Genomic DNA, 17,701 nt, shown 5'->3' on the forward strand with positions numbered 1-17,701 from the left:
GAAGTTAATCAGACCATCTGTAGGGAAAATTAAATACAACCTTTCAGCTGCATCTAACTTGACAAAATAGTGCTGACTGCAGCTGCCTTTATATTTAATATAAAAATGTGCCTCACAGAGGCTACAAATCCCATACAAGTTCCATTTTGACTACAGGAGAAAACTTGCTGCTTAGAAAAAGATGGATCGTTGTGTGCTCTAAACTTAAGTAAACCAGGGGCATCTACATGCTATGTTCTTCAACTCTTAGGTTGTATTTTGGCCTGTAGGGTTGCACTTAAGTCAGACAAGTTCGCCATCTAATTAGATGGATCTATTGATGTTTATAGCACTTTGGACTCTAAACAGGTGGCTGCATGACTGCAATGTTTATTTTAAGCAGCCGGAATGTAGTAGGCAATTTAGGTTATCTTTGATGATGCAACAGGAAAATCCCTAATTATTTCCCATCTTGGCACCACTTTTATTTTCTTTTAAAAGTGGAAATACAATGGCTTCATATTGCATGTGGTAATTCTAGTTTCCAGGCCAATACAATCTTATGAAGGTACCTGCAGCTAGGGTAATTAGGGACACTAAAGTTATCAGACGAATAACTATTTTTCTGTGAGGTCAGTAATTCTGTTTTAGTTACCAGCACTAAAGAGTCAAGAATAATAATCTCTCCCTCTTTAAACAAGCAGGGTAAATGATGGTTTTCAGTATAAAAAAGGGGCATATGTGTAGCTGATACTGATTAGCATAAGTAATACCTAATAAGAAGAGTTGTTCTTCTGAGACTGCGAATGAGCTAATTGGTTTCTCTATCACTAAGATTAGTGATCTCTAAGATAAATTTTTCTAGTTGTAGTTTCTTCTTCCAGCTGCACAGCAATACAGTATGTCTTCACCAAAGAACAGATCTCCTTAGCATGGGATCTTTAGCATCAGGTATGCCAAAGTGTTTTTTTCCCAAATTATTAAATAAAAACATTGGCTATCTCAGGTATTTCAACTCGTCAGCTCCACCAATCTGGATTACCAGGCATTCTAAATGTCTTCCCTGTCAGTTATTCAGAGAAATATGATGATAAATTGGAAAACTATAGGTACATTATAATTTACTAAGCTCCTCAGTAAAATATTAATACATAAGTATGCAAAAAGTAAACAAACAAAAAAAAGATTAGTCAAACTTGGAAACTTCTATCAGATTTCATAGAAATATCTGGAGAAGATATAATTCTTATTTGTCCATATTCGTGACAGCTCGTCCCTCCTCTCTTCTTAGCCCGTTTTTTCTAATGCTCATGATGTTCTTTTTATTATATATTATTGTAATTGCTTTAAGAAAACCAATAACATTATATGACAGAGAAGCCAGCTGCAGCCCTTTGACTCCTGGCAAACTGCCATGTGTCCCTCAGTCAGGCAAAGCATGGATGCCCTCTCTTATACCCTGTACACATGCCATCTAGCACTCTTTCATTAAAGGATATATGTTTCTTTCCTCACTCACAAAACACGGACATTTTTTTTTCCTCTTCGTAAAACGAAATGGTTATTACAAAGATGGTGGAGGGAGCTGTACAGTCACTAAAAGAGAGAGGCAAGGGAGGATGGCACACAGAGGTTTGGGGGTTAGAAGATGGAGGAATGAAACAAGATCCTGGTGTGTGAAATGTGCTTGGCCTACAGAAGTATGGTGTGTAGTGATAGCTCTTGGTTCACTGACAAAAAACTTAATTCATGCAGTTACGGTTGCTCAATGGTATCTCATGCCCTTCCAGAACATCAAGATCAGCAAAACTCAAACGTCTGAAAAACAAGGAATAAAGAGTTAAGGTACGCCTCCCAAACTATGTCCCTGGACCACCGTCCCCTCCACTCCAGACGGGGTAATAAATAACTTAATTCTGCATTTTTGGTTTTTCAGAGGTTTACATTTGTGTCACTATAACTCTTTGTTTCCTGATTTTCAAAGTTTACGTTTAGCCATTCTTCACATTCTAGAAAGCCATTGAGCAACCTTAACTCTGCATTATCAAAGTTTTGGGGTATTTAATTTCCTTGTTTTTTTTAAAAAATAATTTCTTCACAGGCCTATTTATTAGAGCTCAGCTGTCCCACTCCACTACCTCTGACACCTGCGCAATGATTACCCTGGCCACAGAATGAACTGGCTGCATGTTAGTCCCTTTGTTGACTCTGCATCATCTCCTTGTCTCCAGTCTCTTTGCCTGTCCAGCACAGCCTGGTTCTCCCTTCCCACCTGTCCTTTCCATGGAGAGGCAGGCATCAGAATGAGATCCACAGGCTGAGGATCTGGGGAGAGAATGTAGGAACAATGCAGGGATGAGCACTGAGTCAGTGAGGGCATTTTCTGAAGGGAGGTCACAGATATAGGGGGGACATAAAAGGACAAATGGTCCAGTGGTTTGGGACTGGAACTTGAGATACTTGGTGTGACAGGTTTCAATTGGTCCACCAAGCCGCTGGGTGGCTCCTCTGCGTTTCCGCCCAGGGCCCTGACAGTGGCGGGAGGAGAGGGTCCTGCCACTGGGTCAGCGGGGAACCATCCGCGCCCCGCTGACCAAATAGACCCACCGCACTGTGGAGTTCTGCCCCTGGGCTACTTCCTAACAGGTCTCTCGAGCGGGTCCCTCTGGTCCCTCCAGCTCGTCAGGGTATTCAGCTGCTGGCAGCTCCAGCTCCCCCTCTGCATCAGGCTCACGCTGGCCTGGGTTACTGCCTGGCTCCTCCAGTTCCTCTGGGTACTCGGCAGCTGGCAGTCCTGGTAGCCCCAGTCCTTCCTTCAGGTCAGGTTTCTCCTGGTCCAGAGCCTCCCCTGGCTCGACAGCAGGGTCAGGAGGGAACAGCCAGCAGCCTGTGTCTCCCTCCCTCCCTGGTGCTGCCCTCACTGGACTAAGGGCCCTCCCCTTCCGAGGGTTGGAGTAAGCTTGGTCTGGCACTGCCCATGCAGGCTGAGATAGTGGCTCTTTACCCTCTGGTTCGGAGGGAAGCCACCCTGGCTCCCTACACTTGGGTTCAATCCCCTGCTCTGCAACAGATTTTCTGTGTGACCTTAAGCACAGACTGTGTGACCCTGTGCAAGACTGCCTCTCTGTGTCTCAGTTTTCCCATCTGTAAAAATGGGAATAATTGTTACTTCCATACCCACAGAGGTGCTTTGAGAATAAATAAATTAAAGACTGTGAGGCACTCAGCTACGACAGTGATAGGGACCATATAAGTACCCGTCATTGACTGATTGATGTGGGGATTTTAGGGGGCAAAGCTGAAGCCACCCTAACATTGTCCACTACATAGCTCTTCCTTGCACTATTCCAACACTTCCCCTCAATGCTCTGATCCTCATATTCCAACCCCCAACTGCTCAGACTCCCTTACCACTGCTCCAGCTCTTCCAATGCTCCTGCCATCACACTTGTTCTGAGTCGCCTTTCACACAGCCCTGCTGCTCCAAGCCCTCTACACATACATCCCTGCTGCTTTGGGTGTCCTTGTCCTGGATCCACCCTCTTCTGTGTCACTCTATGCCCCTGGGAAGGCCAAGAAGAGCTACCTTCGTGGGGCTGTGCAGCATGCATGTACCAGCTGGAGGCAACAAGGGACAGGAGAGTGGAGATGCTACCCAGATCTGGGTTTAGTGTACAGGAAAGGGGTTCTACACACCCAACTGCAGTATAGGAGGTTCAGAGAGGTGTGAAGTGGCCCATGCATCTCAATGAAATATTCTCAGCAGAATAAGAACACGCCAAGGAGAGGAATACAGCCTAAAACAATAGCTCTGAGAGGTGTAAACTGCTCCATAGTGGTTATTCCCCTCCCCCCGCACCGCCCCGTGTCAGTGCTTATGAGCCTGTACTAGGCATCTAGAATTCCTGTTCTCAACTCCTCCCCACAGTCTCAGTAGCATGGCCCAGATGCACAGGGATTTAGGTACTCAGCTCCCATCTTTGGCACCTAAACCGAAAATTTATGTCCCACTGAGACTCTCAAAACTCCTGCTCAGCAGCTATTACAGGGTAAATCCAGCTTTACTCCTGTGGCTCTGTCACTCTGTGGGGATGGCACATGCGCTGTTTGGTCAGGACTAGGAACTGCCAGGGGCTTGAGCATGCTCAGTGAGGACAGAATCTTCAGAGATTTTTAGCAGCTAAAATCTAAGAAGTCTCTACTGAGCATGTGCAGACAGTAATATTTTAAAGCCTCATAATTTGGCCAAATTTCGGCAGATTTCCACAGGGACAGCAAAAGGCACAATTCTAACAAAAATGCCATCCCCTTGCTACATTTTAAGACCCTGCTCCAAAGTCTGGGGGCATTAGAGCAATTAAAAAAAAAAGGTTGCCAGAGTTTTGTAATATGGACAAAACAACATATTTTTTCCCTAGCCTCGTTCTGGAAAACAGCTGAACTGTTTTAGTTGAAATTCTCGCCTCCATTACTCCCGCAAAATATCTGCATGACTGAGAAACCCACAATGTACATTTTTGGCCCAAACGGTGAAAGATTGGCAAAGTTATAAGCCACCAAACACAGGGTCTTATAATGGAAAGTGTTGGGCAACCATACTAATAGGCAGCTCTATCAAGCCCACCTATATATTTAAATAACCACAATTTCTCCTTGGGGAAAAGGAGAGAGAGAGAGAGAGAGAGAGAGAACAAACCATACATGGCAGATGCTATTCACATTGCTCAGTGCACTTCTGGAAAGTGCTCAGATACTTTGGTGATGAAGACAGTGTAAAAACCAGAGCAGAAAAGAATATTCACAAAATACTTAATGGTCAAAATCATATTTCATCAGTGCTCAGTGGGCCTTATACACTTAAGCAGAAACATTTTCAGACAACCACAAATTCCTATAACATATATTTTTAAATGAAAGAATTAATTATATATTGCAGCTTTTAAATATTTCCCAAACATGCACTCAAGTGACTACACATTCTCAGAGATACTCAATGGCTGTGTGAATATTTTTCCTAATATATATAGCTGATGTCAGGCAGAGCTAACGCAGACTGTATTATTCAAACTAAAACTCTGGTTGTTTTTTGCTTCCCCCAAAACCAAATGAAAAACACAGCAGGCAGCTCTCAGAGATATTTCTGCAGCTTCTGAAAGTATCCATTTATTACAGAAATTAGATATGAAACTTCATTTTAGTGTGGGCTTTTTTATAATTCAAAATGCAATTAGAACATATTTAACTAATATCCTCTCCCCCCTCCCTTCAAGGCATCACTGATGCTCTAGATGAATATTTTAAACCATATTTTTGGTTTAATCCCACTAATGCATATTTATTCAGGTTACCCCAGCAGTGTAACAGCTGTGGTAGATGAATCAGCACAGTAGGGAATAATAATACATCTCCTATGACCTGATATTATGAGGATTAAACAATACCATTGCCCAAATGCTGTTAAACAGTATAGTTTACAGCTCTCTTCAATACGTGAGTTTAAGGTAGAATTGCAATTGTTTGAGATCAAGGAGCACATTTACAACATTAACATGAAGAAATCTGTACTCTCTTTATATATCTTCTGTCATTGGATGCTATGTTATTAAAACATCTAGACACTAATTATACTATATTAAACACTGCCCTGCCTCATAAAAATCCATATTTTGAGCAGTCTTCTTCCTTCCATAAATTCTCAAAATCTATTTTCATCAAATAAAAATACGTACTGAATACAGACCTAATGCTATCTTCTATCAGAAAGACACACAAACAGTGGTGGAACAGGATATATGGCCCCCCTGGGGAACACAGAGGAAATATGTCTCCTTCTCTATGGAAGCAACAGCTCACCCTATGGAGCTTTCTGCCTCAGTGCCGTACGAAACGGTTAGCATTTTGGAGGCTCATGAGACTGCCGAGACAATCAAGCATGATGAAAGGCGGTACTCTCCACTGGGGAAGGAGTGGTTTTGGTATGCTGTGAAATTCTGATGAATCCTGGACAAATTTAATTTTAATCCTATAGTCCTTAGTCTACAGTACTCAAAGGACCAAGTTTTATGGAAATGATGAGGTAAACTCAATATGCCTTTTCAAAGTACAGATACAGCGGCATTCAGATACAATAGTGATGAGGGCCATTTTAAACCTAGGTGGAGGGGGAGTAATTCTTCACTTCTTTCTTTTACTACCAACTATAAACATCATGTTATTTGGCAGCGGCAACTGAGGTATTTTCCATTGCCCTCTTTAGCTGGGAAAAACATGCAAGCATCTGCTGTGAAATGGATTAAAACGTTGCTGCACCCCTGATGTATGTACTGTAAAACTGTGTGTGCATGTGTGTGGCAGCGAAGGAGGGGTTGTTCCACACGAAGACCAAGTAGTGCAATTACCACTGCAACCTTCTCACTAAAATATCCCATGCTAGTTGAAGGAATTAGTAGCTTCCAGAAAGAATAGCAGTTTTCAACAATGATCCTACAGAACTGACATGAACTACAAAGCAACCTGAACTGTGTAATATTTTTGCAATGATGACTACAGACAGCATCGGTAGCCAGCACGCAGTAAGTTTAATATTAAAGGAAAGATCCTTGTGATTCCATCCAGAAATCCAAAACAATAGTGCCAAGATACAAGGAACTATTTCATCCTAATTTGTTTTACTTTTCCCCACATATTCATTTTTGAGCAGTAGTGAAACACTTTGTAATGCTTAGATCAGAAGGGATTGAAACCTGTATACTCTATCTCTTTTTTACAGAAACACCACATTATTATAGAACAAAATAGATAGAGTAATAAGAAATGTACTGAAGATACTGGATAATTCTTTGAAAGCATGCCTTTATTTTTAAAGCAGTAAAATAATAATATCAGTGCTATACTATGGATGCTGGCTATATGAGTAAAATATTTGCGAAACAGATTATTAAAATTTTGAGAGAGAAATACCTATACAAATCTAAACCAACATATAGATTCTTTTAGGCCCAATTCACTGTGGATTGAAATAATATGTACACAACCACAGCAATGCTGCATTATAATAATATAAAATAATAATAATAAAATAATCAACTAATCATCCACAGGTATGTCTAATAACTCCAAAAACCCACCTGTGCTGGCTGGGTGAGAGGGAAGCCTTGCCTCACCTACTTTACAAGGCTCCTGGTTTCAGGGCCTTGGAGGAACAGTTGTCTGGGTTTTTCCGTACCTCCCCTCTCCCAGACATTAACTGTTCCCTGGACCAACTTACTTTCGCCCAATGACATTTCATTTGGTTTTCTGGACACATGGAACTGGGTAGCTGACCTCTCAACTACTGCCTCTGGCCGTAAAGGGCCAGTACCCCATCACAGATGCCTTAGCAATACATTTCCATACCAAAACATGTTTGGATTTCTTTACACTATAACTTTAATTCAATTTCCTGTTTATAGGGTTTATAATGCTTGTTTGGGGATAACTGCAACATTCTTTGGATGTTTTCACCCACAGTTCCTTTTAAGTACTCTCAACCTTAACTTCATTTTACATAGTTTTTTGTCTAGGAATAAATAATAATGATAAGAGTAGGTCACTCCCCATTTTGAATCCCATTACAGGTTCCCATTTGGATCATTGTATTAAAAAATCAGTTATGGTTCAAAACAAAATTATTATTCTCTCAGCTCTACTCATAATTGGTATACTCTTACCTTAATAAGTAGTCTGTGTTCGGACGTGATGCAGTATTGCTGCTCCACCTCCTATTTTACCCTGTGTGCTCAGACCTGCAAAGGACCTTCTACAGTTCCAAACTCCAGCCTAACAACTGAGAGAGGGGAGTTTGGAGCAGCCTGAGATCCACTGCAAGTTAAATTGCTCACAGGTGCTGACATTCCAAGCAAAATCACAGTATGGTAAATTGACAAAGTAACTCAGAAAGGCTTTGGAACCACTATAGCCAGGACTAGAGTTGCCAGGTGTCCGGTTTTCAACCGGAACACCCAGTCGAAAAGGGACCCTAACAACTTCTCTCAGCACCGCCGACTGGGCCGTTAAAAGTCCAGTTGGCGGTGTTGCAGGGCTAAGGCAGGCTAGTCCCTACCTCTCCTTGCTCCGAGCTGCGCCCCGGAAGCGGCCAGCAAGTCCGACTCCTAGGCTCCATGCGCTGCCCCGCCCCGAGCACCGGTTCCGCACTCCCATTGTTCGGAAACTGTGACCAATGGGAATGGGGGGTGAGGGGTGGGGAAGAAGGGGAATGGTGCTTGCGGGCGAGAGCAGCATGCGGAGCCTCCTAGCACCCCCTGCCTAGGAGCCGGACCTGTTGGCTGCTTCCAGGGCACAGCACGGAGCCAGGACAGGTAGGGATAACCTGCCTTAGCCCTGCTGTGCTGCTGACCAGGAGCCACCCGAGGTAAGCCCATGCCCCAACTCCCAACGCCAGCCCTAAGCCCTCCCCAAACCCAGAGCCCCCTCCTGCACCCCAAACCTCTCATCCCCGACCCCAGGCCAGAGCCCACACCCCAAGGCCAGAGCCCTCAGCCCCCCTGCAGCCCAACCCCCTGCCCCAGCCCAGGACCCCCTCCCACACCCTGAACCACTCATCCTTGGCCGCACCCTAGACCCTGCACACCCCCAGCCCAGAGCCCATACCTACTCCTGCATCCCAGTCCCTTGACTCAACCCGCAGCCCCCTCCTGCACTCCGAATCCCTCAGCCCCATCCCCCAGCCTGGAACCCCCTCCTGCACTCCAAACCCCTCATCCCTGGCCCCACCCCAGAGTCCGCACCCCCTCCTGAACTCCAACCCCCTGCTTCAACCCACAGCCCCCTCCTGAACTCCGAATCCCTCATCCCCACCCCCCATCCTGGAGCACCTTCCTGCACCGCAAAACCCCCTCCCAGGTTCCACCCCAGAGCCTGCATCCCCAGCTGGAGTCCTCACCCCCTCCCGCACCCCAACTTCCTGCCCCTGCCTGTCCCCTCCCACATCCTGAACCCATTTCTGGCCCCACCCTGGAGCCCACACCCCCAGTTAGAGCCCTCCCCCCCCCCGACACTCCAACCTTCCGCCCCAGTACAGTGAAAGTGCGTGAGGGTGGAGGAGAGCGAGCCACCGAGAGAGGGGGAATGTAGTGAGTGGTGGGCGGGACCTTAGGGAAGGGGTGGGGCATGGGGCGAGCCTACAGTATTTTTTTTGTGATTAGGAAGTTGGCAACTCTCGCCAGGACGTATTTTTAATAATTTGTACTCAGAGTCGAATGTTTATTTCTTCAAATTCTGTACTTATATTTTGCCATAAATATGCACCAAATCACCGAAACAATCAAATTACTATGGCCAGCAGATAATCTGTTGTTGTGAAGAACAGAACAAGAAATTTGATCAAAACCAATGAACTACCCTTTTTGACCCTGAATTATTCTATATGTCATCCTAGTAGAAAAGAGGTTAGAAAACTGTTCCGCCCCAGTCAGATTACAGAAGTTTTTGATAAGCTTGTAATTTATTTTTACCATGATCCTATGACTGTTCCCTGCAAGGTCTGAAAGGGCAGAAGTGATAATGCAACTAACTTTCTACACCCAATTCTGACACCACTGCAATAAATCATTTTTATCAGCATTGCTACCACCAGTGGTATTATTCCTGCCTTGCCGATCACACCTATAACGAAACAGACTAAAATTCATTTCAGCGGGTGGCTATGGTTTTTGACCTAACCTATCTACTTCTGAATTACTATGTCAAAAACAGACTCACTGTTCTGGTTTATTTATTGATATACATACATTTCATTATTCATCTTTGCTTTTCTGAGAACACGGTTTTAAAGTTTTTGTCTGATAACAAGACAGACAACAATGTATAATTCGATATTTTCAGCATTACTTATTCATATATCAGACTGCATTTTTTTCAACTCACAACATAAGTATAAAGCTACATAGCTGCATGTTATGCTTCCTGTGTTCTTTCAGTGCCATACTTTTACAAACACTAATTTTTTTCTCAATAAGTTTAAGTTTACTGTTTAAACAAGGACCCATGTAATGTAGTGACACCATGGGAAAGGGGTAGGGGGGGAGATAAAAAAACTCCAATGTGTCTTTAAAAAAATCACATTGATCTAATTTGAGATCACAAATACTAAAATGTATTCATGATTATGGTAACATTGGTGACTCCACAGTTAAGGTTGAGATTTGAACTTAAAACAGGGATTTAACCTCTTTATTTAAAATTACAGCATTTACTCCCCAAAATTACAGTACTTACTCTTTGAGTACAGAATTAATTTTCTGAAAATCTACAAATAAATTCATTAGTTCATGAAGCAGAATTAATTAAAAATGGGTCTGTTAAGAAATGTAGCACCCAGTATCAGATTTCCTCCCCCCACACAATAATCTCAGGAACAGAACATGCTCTTCAAACCTCTCATAGGCCAGCCTGGAGCCCCCTCCTGCACCCCAAATCCCCGACTCCACCGCAAAGCCTGCACCCACACCCCTCCTAGGGTGACCAGACAACAAGTGTGAAAAATCGGGATGGGGGTAGGAGATAATAGGCTCCTATATAAGACAAAGCCCCAAATATCAGGACATCTGATCATTCTACCCTCTCCAATCCCCCTGCCCCAGCCCAGTGAAAGTGAGTGAGAGTGGGGAAGAGCGAGCGACAGCGGGAAGGGGGATGGAGTGAGGGGCGGGGTCTCAGAGAAGGGGTCTTGGGGAAGGGGCAGGAAAGGGGTGTTTGGTTTTGTGCGATTATAAAGTTGGCCTAAACTCTCATAGTTAAAAACTCACTGAAGTCGGTTTTTTAATTTAAGATTAATGGTCATTTTTCCTGAAAATGTATAATGACTCCGGGGGTTGCGGGGACAGTGGGATGAGAGGATAACCAGAGGGAGGAGCAAGAGGCAGGGGGAATTTGGAGCATTTGTGGATGGGAAAATTTAGGGAGGGAAAAGAGGCAGAGGGAATTTGAAGGACAGGAGAGAGGGGGATACTGTGGTGTACATTCCAGCTGCTCTATCATGTTCTGGCAAAACAAAGCAGTAGTAAACTCAATTTAACTGGCCCAAATACTCTGGCTGTTTTGTGCTGCTCCAGAGTGGGAGCAAGTAACCAGAGTGTACTGGTGAATCTGACCATGACAGTTACAATTAAAAAAAATGATTTAAGGTTGATACTTTATATTTTCAAATAATTAGAAATACGGTAGCACTCCCTTTAAGTTTCTTGTTTAGTTTAGTTCATGTATTAAACTTTTATTTAAAACAAAACCAAGGACTTTCTCAGACAAAAAGTATGTTAAAATGAAGTTAAGGTTGAGAATACATATCAGTAATTTGAGTAAACTAATCAAGGATGTTGCAATTATCCCAAAACCAAGCATTACAAACACAGGAAATTCAATATTAAGGTAACATTTAAAAGAAAATCCAAATGTGTTAGGTGTAAAAATGCAGTTACAGCAGCCAAACACCCTTAACTCTGGTCTGTCACAGCCTCTTCTAACTTCCCATTTAGTCAAGACTCACCAAAATCCTGAGCATAGGCTATATTTTCACATATGTACTTTAGGATTAATAGTCTGTCTATCCATTATTCTTCATAATTTTAAGTTTCTCCTTCAACAGAAACCTTAACTCTGCCCTGTAGTGACACCATGAGAGGAAGGGAGGGGATGAAAAAAACCTAATGTCTTTAAAAATCCATTTACTCTAATCTGAATCCACAAATGCTAGCATGCTTTAAACATAATTCTGCGGATTTTGGATTAATAACTGGTAACTCATGGGTTTGATCTAGTGCAGGGATCGGCAATCTTTGGCCCGCAGCACACCAGGGTAAGCCCCCTGGTGGGCCATGCTGGTTTGTTTACCTGTCACGTCCGCAGGTTCTTCCGATCGCAGCTCTCACTGGCCGCAGTTCACCGCTCCAGGCGAATGGGGGCTGCGGGAAGCGACGGCCAGCACGTCCCTCGGACGCTGCTTCCCGCAGTCCCCATTGGCCTGGAGCGGCGAACCATGGCCAGTGGGAGCTGAGATCGGCCAAAGCTGTGGATGCGGCAGGTAAACAAACCGGCCCGGCCCGCTAGGGGGCTTACTCTCGTGGGCCGTGGGCCAAAGGTTGCTGATCCCTGATCTACTGTGACATTCCACCCCATAATGCTTTATAGAAATATGTTTATGAATGTAAATATGACATAACTAGAATATGTTTTATGCTATATATGTCATTTAACATATCTTTGCAAAGGTTATGTTCTATTGAATGTATTCATCCTGTTCGTATGCATGCATCATTTTAATATCTGAAGTTATGAGCTTGTATTTAAAGTGTTTGCTCTGTAGGAAGCACATAAAACAGATTTGGTCAACATGGTGTGAAGGGGTTATTCAAGTGATTGGGAGTACTTAGCTAATAATGAACATTGAAAGACGCCAATCCACATCTGAGCCTTCCTGGGAATGTTCAAACTAACGTGGGCAATGGCATCGGCCTGTAGAGAACGGAGTCATGCATGGACTTGTAACTTGCCCATGTGACTCCAAAACTCCATCTTGTAGCTATGATTCTACACAGGGGGAGAGAGGGGTTTCCACCCACAAGAGAGAGACTATATAAGCTCCTCCATTTTGTCTTCAGCTGGCTCAAGAGATAGCTTCTCGACCCCAAAGAGATGCCTGAAAGAAACTGGAACAAAGGAGAGTAACTACAGGGGTGTGAGTGATTGCTGGACCCAGACTAGGAGGAAGTCTAGCCTGTAAAAGAAGCTTATTGGAACACCTCTGAGGGTGAGATTTACCTGCATTTAGTTTCTTCATGTAGTAGGCTTAGACTTGTGTGTTTTTGTTTTATTTTGCTTGGTAATTTACTTTGTTCTGTCTGTCATTACTTGGAACCACTTAAATCCTACTTTTTATATTTAATAAAATAACTTTTTACTTATTAACTAACACAGAGCAAGTATTAATTCCTGGGGGAGCAAACAGCTGTGAATATCTATCAGTGTTATAGAGGGTGAACAATTTATGAGTTTACCCTATATAAGCTTTATACAGAGTAAAATGGATTTATTTGTGGTTTGGATCCCATTGGGAACTGGGTATCTGGGAGTTGGAGACAGGAGCACTTCTTAAGCTGTTTTCAGTTAAGCTTGCAGTTTTTGGTGAATGTGATTCAGACCTCGGTCTGTGTTTGTAGCAAGCTAGCGTGTCTAGCACCACCAGGCAAGATAATGAAGTCCCAAGCTGCCAGGAAAAACTGTCATAAATATAAAGGGAAGGGTAAACCCCTCTAAAATCCCTCCTGGCCAGAGGAAAAATCCTCTCACCTGTAAAGGGTTAAGAAGCTAAAGGTAACCTCGCTGGCACCTGACCAAAATGATCAATGAGGAGACAAGATACTTTCAAAAGCTGGGAGGAGGGAGAAAAACAAAGGGTCTGTGTCTGTCTGTATGATGCTTTTGCCGGGGACAGAACAGGAATGGAGTCTTAGAACTTAGTAAGTAATCTAGCTAGGTATGTGTTAGATTATGATTTCTTTAAGTGGCTGAGAAAATAGCTGTGCTGAATAGAATGAATATTCCTGTCTGTGTGTGTCTTTTTTGTAACTTAAGGTTTTGCCTAGAGGGATTCTCTATGTTTTGAATCTAATTACCCTGTAAGGTACTCACCATGCTGATTTTACAGAGGTGATTCTTTTTTTACTCTATTAAAAGTCTTCTTGTAAGGAAAAAAGAAAAGGAGTACTTGTGGCACCTTAGAGACTAACCAATTTATTTGAGCATAAGCTTTCGTGAGCTACAGCTCACTTCATCGGATGCATACTGTGGAAAATACAGAAGATGTTTTTATACACACAAACCATGAAAAAATGGGTGTTTATCACTACAAAAGGTTTTCTCTTCCCCCACCCCACTCTCTTGCTGGTAATAGCTTATGTAAAGTGATCACTCTGCTTACAATGTGTATGATAATCAAGGTGGGCCATTTCTAGCACAAATCCAGGTTTTCTCCCCCCCCCCCCCCCGGATTTGTGCTGGAAATGGCCCACCTTGATTATCATACACATTGTAAGGAGAGTGATCACTTTACATAAGCTATTACCAGCAGGAGAGTGGGGTGGGGGAAGAGAAAACCTTTTGTGGTGATAAACACCCATTTTTTCATGGTTTGTGTGTATAAAAACATCTTCTGTATTTTCCACAGTATGCATCCGATGAAGTGAGCTGTAGCTCACGAAAGCTTATGCTCACATAAATTGGTTAGTCTCTAAGGTGCCACAAGTCCTCCTTTTCTTTTTGCGAATACAGACTCACACGGCTGTTACTATAAAACTTGTAAGGAAACAGGTTTTCATTGTTCTAAGATCCAAGGGTTTGGGTCTGTGGTCACCTATGCAAATTGGTGAGGATTTTTACCAAACCTTCCCCAGGAAGTGGGGTGCAAGGGTTGGGAGGATTCTGGGGGGAAAGACTTTTCCAAACTATGTTTTTTCAGGAACCCAGATAAAGTTTGGTGGTGGCAGTGGAAGTCCAGGGGCAAAAGGGTAAAATAGTTTGTACCTTGGGGAAGTTTTAACCTAAGCTGGTAAAAGTAAGCTTAGGAGGTTTTCATGCAGGTCCCCACATCTGTACCCTAGAGTTCAGAGTGGCGAAGAAACCTTGACACGGGCTTAGAGGTAGTCCCAGCAGAGCAGGTGGCAGTTCCCAAGGGGGTTTCTGTGACCCAATCCGCCACATCTAGCATGGCAATTTTTGCACTTCTTTTTGTGTAATATGCCTGGTGTACATGGGATTTTTTTTCCAAATGAATTCAATACAAAAAGCAGCTAGAATACCTCAGGCTGCTGGAAGAGGGCATTTTCTAAGCATGATGCTGTAATTGAACAGAAAACTTGTCTCATTTAGTGTTTCACTGAGTGAAAAGTATTTGACTAGTATGAGGGGTTTTTTTTGTGTGTGTCAGGACTATCGCAGATTAGCCTGACATCTGGGTAACAGATAAAGCAACTGCTCTTCAGACTACCAATCTACCATACTGGGACATATATCTGTATGGGACTATAACGAATAGTAAACTAAATATTGTTGTGTTAATTAAGCACTTATCTGCTATACAGAGTATCTAAAGCCCAGGATCAATTTGGCTACAATACTCTCTTTTGCTCTCTTCATGGTGTGCTCCCAAACTGATCTGTTCAGCTGTCTGACAGTGGGCTTGGATGCTTTCTATCATCCTGAAAAGATGAAGGATTGGCACAACAGTGGTCACCATGAAGGAGAAAGAGGGTTCAAGGGGTATAATATCACCAAATGAAGGAGGAAGGCAATAGCTAATGTCCATGTTTGTCAGGTTTCAGAGAGCCACGGAAAAATAAAAAAAGTCTTGTGCCTAAGGGATTGCCTAGTCTTGCTGCTTTATCGCAAATGATCTGCTCTATTATTCCGTCCTCTCTCTCCTCCCAGTTTTTCATCAATTCCAAATTCCACATGGATTTTTAGCATGTTGACTTGACGTGCATGTTCAGCAACCAAAACAGTGGAAGATATGAGTTCCAAAGCACCCAGTGACCCGATCAACTGTGATGGCTCTGAAGGGGGTGCACTTGGAGCTCTAAAGACAGTTCAAGTGCAGGTGGTGTCATTCAGAGCCCACATCAGGCTGGGTTAGTGTCATCTTTTTCTTCCAAAAGGAGCCCTTGAGGACGATCAGACCAATAACATGATGTGCAAATAGTATACCTTCGCTCTCTTCCATGAGACATAAAAAATAAATAAAACCAAATCCAAAAGCAAATACTGCACTTTACAATGGATCTGTTAAGCAAAAATTAAACCTGAGTTAAATCCAAAGTTCTGCAGTGTTTAAAAAAGTACATTGCAGGAGCTATAAGAAGACTTCTGGCACTGACAATTTTACTGTCTGGAAATAATCATCAGTTAAAATACAGGGAATATCCATTTTTACAGATACTAATCAATTATTCTTGGGATTTTTCTGCCTAAAATTTATCAAGGTTTTAACTTTTTAGAAATATATTCAAGCATCAGTGGATTTTATCCATATTATATCTAAAGGAATGACTATCAGTAACAGCATACATAGACACAGAACCAACATACTCAACCTGAATTAAAAACTCCAAATCTCTAGGCAGCCAGGTATTAAATTAGTACACCTTTACCAATTTGAGCAACATTTTTAATATTAGACCTGAGTGGAGACTTGTTTCACGGACTGTTTTGAGTTGCCAGAGTATTTCAGGTTTATCATGGGAATTCCAGGAGTGCCAAATCCTCAACAAACAGGTTTTACTGTTCTGATGCACACATCTGATTTCAGAAATTACATTAAGGACAATACTTCTAAATCTTCTGTAGTTTATAACCAGTCTTCAATGTGGTGCTGAGCCTTATCAATGAACCAGTTCTAATCAGACTAATGCCTTACATCAAACATAAGACCAAGAATAATAATAATAAAAAAAACTAATAGAGAAGATATTTATTTGCTTCATTAATTTTAGCAGTCTGAAACAGTGTCCTGTTTACTATGGCAGTTTGTTATCTGTAATTAAAATGAGTAAAAGACAGAGATGGGCCCAAATGAAACCAGTGTCTTTCTTGTGTAAGAGTGGGAGGTTTCATAATCTCAATCGAGATCCAAGTTTAACACCTGGACTCAAATCTTCTTATGGTGTGAACTGAAACCCCCATATCTGAACACATTGACATACACAAGGCCATAAGTACAACCACAGTGGGATGAGAGGAACACACAACCCTCAACTTTATACTGTCTTGTTGATGTCTCCCTTAAAGCCTCAGTCCAGCAAGGAGCTCATTGCATTTACTTGAAAGGGACTCCATGCAGGCACTGTGATATGTATTTGTGTATGCAGCTCATAACAAGTACAGGGCCTACTCCCTCCCCCACCCCCCATTTTATTTAAATCAGAGGGTTAGAAGGTACCACAAGTATCATCTAGTCTAACCCCCACCCAAGATGCAGGATTTGTCGTGTCTAAACCATCCGAGACAGATGGCAATCTACCCTCCTTTTAAAAACTTTCAGTGAAGGAGCTTCCACAACTCCCTTAGGCAGTCTGTTCCATTGTCCTACTCTTTTTTTCAGTTAGGTTTCCTGAGATTTAATTTAAATTTGCTGTGCTGTAGTTTGAACCCATTGCCTCTTGTCCTGCCCTCCGTAGCAAGAGAGAACAATTTTTCTCCATCTTTTTTATGGCGCCTGTTCAAGTATTTGAAGACTGCTAACTTGTCCCCCTTCAGTTTCCTCTTTTCCAAAGTAAACATACCCAGTTCCTTCAGCCTTTGCTCATATGGCTTGCATTCCGTCCCTTTGATCATCTTTGTCGCTCACCTCTGGACCTTTCCAGTTTACATCCTTTCTATACACTGGTGACCAAAATTAGATACAGTTCTGCAAGCAGAGGCCTAACCCAAGCTGAGTAGAGTGGCCCCAAGCTGAGTAGAGTAGAGCATGACTGGCATGCTATGCCTGTTAATGCAATCTAATGCTGCATTTGATTTTTTTGCAATAGATCGCATTGCTGACTCATGTTGAGGCTGTGATTCACCACAACTCCCAGAATCTTTTCAAAACTGCTGCTGCCAAGCCAGTTATCCCCCATTCTGTATTTGTGCATTTGGTTTTTCCTTCCTAAGTGTAGCACCTTACATTTGACTTTGT

At 42.7% G+C, this 17,701-nt stretch overlaps 1 protein-coding gene across 2 annotated transcripts in view; it reads right to left on the reverse strand.

Annotated features, from left to right (window-relative positions):
- Positions 1-17,701, reverse strand: part of CDKAL1 (CDKAL1 threonylcarbamoyladenosine tRNA methylthiotransferase) — a 652,485-nt gene that overhangs the window by 138,192 nt on the left and 496,592 nt on the right. The window lies entirely within an intron of this gene.

Source organism: Eretmochelys imbricata, chromosome 2, assembly GCF_965152235.1.
Source record: "Eretmochelys imbricata isolate rEreImb1 chromosome 2, rEreImb1.hap1, whole genome shotgun sequence".
In the NCBI taxonomy this organism is placed as follows: domain Eukaryota; kingdom Metazoa; phylum Chordata; order Testudines; family Cheloniidae; genus Eretmochelys; species Eretmochelys imbricata.